Here is a 6,000-nt window from a genome sequence, read left to right on the forward strand (position 1 = left end):
TGTGAAACTACGTAAAAGAAATTAAATTAATAACAAAATGAATATTAATTTTAAATTTGATTGATTCAAGTTTGGGGCTTTCCACAATCCAACCTAGGGTATAGGAATTAGAGAAAACAAGGGTCTTTTAAGTAATATGATCTTAGGGTTTTGGGATCCTTGGCCGCTTGCGATCAAGTTGAGTTCTATAACTCAAAATTGCATCCAAAACCTAATTTTTTTCTTTTTAAAACAGATTCCTAAAACTATCAAATGAATGAGATTGATTACTAGTTTAAGATTTGGATTTTTAACCCTTCCTACTCTTTATAGCTTTGTTTTGGGGCAAATAACGATAGAAAATACGAGGATAACTAATGATCAAGAATTACCAAGAATCACTAGTATCGGGTAATAACCTACCATATCATTCCCTAAACTAACTCACAAAGATAAGATAAAAAAAAATTGATAAATTGTCACCCAACCAATAATTAATTTCATTGTTATAATAATTTACTTTCCTAGCCCTAAGGTTTTCACACTTCAAGTCCCAAGTTAGTTTCTTAGTCTCTCATGGGGATGATGTCACATTCACAATCTATAATAGGGTAAAAATCTATAATTTGAATCAAAATAAACTAAAAACAATATATTTAATAAATAAGAAGAAAAAAAAAAAACCAAAGTTTTCGCCTTCTTCCACCTTAAATGTCAAACTCTCCGGAAGAAAAATCCAAGATTACTAAACCTAGAATTAAGAGAGTTTATATAATATTGTCAATTACCTAACATGTAGCACACTCTCTTTAGCCACTTATTTCAATATAATTACCTAAAAATGACTAAAATAATAATAAAATGGTGATTTCTAGTCATGTGGGACCCACTTAGAGTGAATTGAGTGCCCTAGATGAAATTCCCGAGGTAAAGGAGGCGAAACATCAAAGTGGCAGTGGGTAAATTTGAAATTGGAGTCATTTTGAATTCATAAGTTGAATTTCGAAATCATTTCAAAATGGTCCTTCAACTTTGCACAATTGTATTCAAATGGCTATAACTTCTTCATTTTAGCTTTGATTTATACACCATTTAAATTGTTAGACTCCTGACTTCCCGAGCTTCAAAACAATATATAGTATACCTAAAATGGACTTCAAAAAGTACTCCAAATTTATCCTCAAAGTCATAATACATGTTGTCACCAAATTTTGAGTTCTAAATTTCCATGCAGCTGAATCTTGCTTCATGTCTCATTTCCTATGTTTTCTTGCCTTCTTTCTTACTCCATAATGGTCATTTCTCATCTTCCAAACTCAGGATATCCTTGTCTTGTCTTTCCTCATGGTCCATAAGTCTTGACTCGCTTATTTCCCTATTTAATCCTTTCTTGATCTTTCAAAATTTAAAGTGATTCAACTTGTACCATTTTCTTCCCTTGAACCTGAGATAAATCTCTAAAATACAAGTTAAACTCATGGCTAGGGACTTAGCATCGATTTAGGTCAAGTTGGGAGAATTGAGTGTCATTTGGTGCACAAATCATATCGAATATGTACCATTAGAACACATATTTTGGCTTCAATCATTGAGGAAAGATTGGGCTTTCATAATTGAAATCAATTACATTGATATATCAACAGAATTACCCTTAAAAGTTAGGTTGACTTAGAATTTGAAATTCGCCTTCTTATTAAAACAATCAACTAAGGCATGGTAAGTTGTTAACCAATCCATCCTCACTATAATGCCAAAATCTTTGAAATTCAAAAGAATTATTTCTATAGGCAATTCTCTATCCCCAATCATAATAGAGTCATCCTTGAAAGCCTTAGTAGCCAAAAGTGACTTCCTAACTCTTATGGAAACAAACATATCAAACTCTAACAAGCCAATAAGTAAGTCCAACAAATCAACAAGTGATGCAGAAACAAATGAGTGTGTAGCTCCTAGGTTAATAAGAACTCTAATTGACTAAGAATGGAACTGAACAATGCTTGTGACAACATCTAAGAAGTTTGAGCATCCTGGTATGTCATTGCAAATACTCTCCATAGGCCTTGGGCTTCAATTTTTCAAGCTTGGTGATTCTTTCTTATTGGAAAATCATAAATTAAAAAGTCATGTTGGTTACAACCAAAACATGCACCAGTTTATTTGTAGCATATGGTATCTATTAGGAACCCTGAATTACTTTGTTATCATGCCTTGGATTGCATAGGGTGCATGAAAATTTACCCTAAGCCCTTTAAATCTATCGCAACGAATAAACATGTATGCAAAAACAATATGAATACCATAGGAAACATAGATTTAGAGAATAATGTCACATACATTTGATTTAGATGTTCTTGGATCGATTCCAATTGATGTAGATTACTCCAAAGTCGTAAAGTATCTTGTAACACCATGATCTTCCACCCAATGACTCTTTCTTATGTCTAGGCATTGAGATGATGAAAATTTCAAGGATAGAGGCTAAGGTTTTTTCTATAGACTGAAGGGAAGAATGACAAGACATAGAAACCCTAACCCCTAAAGGCGTATTTATAGGATTCCTACTGAGCTTAAGTGACTTAAGTCCACCATGGGCTTAGGACATTTAATCTAGTCCAAAAAGGTTGTTAATTGATTAATTAACCATACAAAGCCCTAATTAATCAATTAACCCAATCCATAAATACCACTCACTTATCTTTGTGCAACCTTGCGTAATTACCAAAACACCTTTATACATAAAAGTGAACTAAAAACCTATCCAACCCTCATAAACCATGTCAACACGGAATATGAGCTTAGAGCTGGGACCCATAAGAGTACTAGCTTCCTTATAATCAAATTCTAAAATTGACTCAACATCCCACTACTAAGAGTCAATTGCACTTCAATATCTTATGTATATTATAACTAGACACCAAGTATTTGGTTCTATGACCTAATATCCACTACATGCAAACTTTCTATGAACTGGTGTCTGTAATCTAACAAGGTAGTATTATCACTTATCAAGATTACCTCTCAAATTCTTGAGTTACAGATCTCACTTATTATATGATCAATTGACATACTCTAACCCCAATGAGTATATGTCAAATCCCATTAGAGGAATTACTATGGTCACAAATTTCATTTTAGATCACTTAAGAGGATACACTATCTCAATTTCACAAGATATTATGGTGTCTCTATTGAGAATGCCTATTACCACCAGTCTCCATCAACAGTGACCCAATCCATAGGGGTATATGACCACTTTAGGGTCTCACCCATAAATCAAAACCTCTGATTGATTTTGGCACAAACTCAATATTCTCTCAAGGTTGAGAGTTCATGCAACATAGTAGTTTGGTGAATCATGACAATTGATAGAGTTGTATCATGATTCATCATAGGTCCTATCCAGTGTGTATCACATACACTAGTGCACTCACCATGGGAAACTCATCCCAACAACCAAGACAAACTATCCTTCTAATTAGGAGGTGGTGCACTATAGTCTATACCGAATTGTCCAAATCCATGAACCAACTATGGTCAACTTATCTACTTACAAGGAACTTATAACTTGTATCTTTTTTACAACTCTTAATGCACACAAGTCATGTACAATGTAAAATACATGAGTTGAATATTCATATCACTATCAATACACCAAAGGAATAACAAGGGAATAGTTAAGTCTAACTTTGTTATATCATGTATTGCTTTTAGGGACTCAATCCCAACAGTATCACCGTGTCTCTTACCATATTTAGTGCAAGGTCCAATCGATACTTGGTTTGTCCTTTAAGTTGGCTTATTACCTTTATACCTTGACTAATCAGATCTTTTCTAAGACTAATTTCCATGTACATTATCAAATTTACTTCTCTTACATTGTTGCTCCCTATATCGTTAAAGTTCATTTCTACTTCTCTCAACTATAAATGGATTTAGACCATCTTGAAAGCAAAATGCCTTACACTTCACAATAGATATATGATCTAGAGAAAAACAAGAGAGTTGAGTGAACTTGGCCTCAGACTCGGGTACTAACTTATCAACTTGCACCAACAGGAGACTTAAGTAAACTTGGCCCCATACTCGACTACTAACTTGTTAGCTTGCACCAAATGCATAAACTCATTTTACTTTTGGCATCAAACACTCTTTAGAAAGTACTTTTCAAAAAAGACTTCATTTCCTTAAATTTATCCTAATTTAATGATTCTCGGCTTCCAAAAATCATTTTCTACATTCTCCATTAATGTTCTACCTCTCCTCCTAACATAAAGGTGGTGAACATTACTTTCTGTCTTAAAACAACCAACCTCAAAGTACCTATCTAAGTCAAGAATTTAAGACTTTGCCACTTTTAGGTTTGGCTTTCCTTTAAAAGAAGGAAGACTCAACTTCTTAAACTACTCAAAAGTACTCCCACTAGAAATAAAGGATTGACCTTATGTTTGTGTCCTAGTAGCTTGGGCTTAAGCCTGAGCTTGAGCCTGAATTTCTGCAGTACGAGTTTAAAGCTCAATCAATCTCTTTAAGTTACCCATAGCTTGGCTCAAGGTTCATAGTGGAGCATTTACATTTTCAATTGTCCTAAAGAGTACATTATCCTTCAATGTTTGACTAAGATGAGATGAAATAGTATGCTCGAGACCCATAATAACATATTCATCTCAAGACTCGAGGAGTTTGGCAACAAAAGGAATACAAAAAGGGTTATTAGAATAAATAATAATTGAATTACTAAAGGAAACTAAAATTTTCAAAAATAAAAATAAAGATTCTCATCACACATAATCTAACCCAACCATAATTATGTTAAGAAGTGTACATGACCATATCTTATAGCTTTGATACTATTCTCTAACAACCCAAACTCGAAGGTCAAGACACCACAGTCATTTTATATGCGAAGCTCGGAGGCTTGATATGAGAATGACCTAGCAAGCTAGATTGATTAGTATCATGCTAATCACAAAACCTATCTGAAGTAGTAATGAAGCTAACCAAAAAGTCTTAATAGAACACGGTCTTTTCATATAGAAATCCATAAATCAAACTATGATAACTTTCCCAAAAAGTAGCAATAAAATAAACCACTATTATCCAATCAAATTAGTCTCATAACTAAAGAAATAAAGGAAATTCTTGAGCCATTTCTACCTATGTCATTTCTTACCAAATCAAGTGTACTTGAAAGCATTTAGTAAAAGAAGTGAGCTCAAAAGCCCAATAAGGGGTAGATATCAAGTACATTTATTTTTCAAAAATGAAATAGGGAATGTTTGTAACATGAATTCAATCATACAAAATAAATTTGTATTACATGTGTTATTTTTATAAAAGTCTGAGATCGATTTTTTCAATAAACATGCATATATTAAAAAAAAAAATTGTTATTAATAGAAGTGTCCATCATTATAGGACTTACAAAAATGACTAGCCTTAGATGTTCCTTACATGTTAGTGGGCGAGAGTAGAGTCAATCTAAAGGTATATCATAGGTTAGTAACTACCATACTAACTAGGTTTTCAAATCATCATTATCCTCATTAAGGCCAACATTTTTTTCCTTGTTAACTATGGTCAAATAATTAGAATGCATATATAAGGCAACATATAGACAAAAAATAATAATAATTTTCAATTTTAGTACTTCAAGTTTGTCTAAACATTTTTCAAAATTTATGAATAATATACTTGATCATTTGTAACAAAAACATATTTTCACAAAACCCCCTTACAAGTTTGATAATCCCAAAGGAACAAAATTGCAAAAATTTCCTATGAATCACTTGAGATTAAAGGAACCTATCAAACTAAAGCTCTAATAATTATTATACTATAAGTATACATTTATTTATGAACCCTATGCCAAAATTAGGTGAATTGATTCATCTATGGAAATATCTAATCTCCAATACTTAAGTTGACTTGACTTTGTTTTCCTAAAAAATTCTTCAAATTTCTTTCCTAAGGAATTTTAGTCTAATGTTTATTCTAGCATCCAACCATCCAAAATATATTTAA

The sequence above is a fragment of the Vitis riparia genome, chromosome 7 (genome assembly GCF_004353265.1).
Source record: "Vitis riparia cultivar Riparia Gloire de Montpellier isolate 1030 chromosome 7, EGFV_Vit.rip_1.0, whole genome shotgun sequence".
In the NCBI taxonomy this organism is placed as follows: domain Eukaryota; kingdom Viridiplantae; phylum Streptophyta; class Magnoliopsida; order Vitales; family Vitaceae; genus Vitis; species Vitis riparia.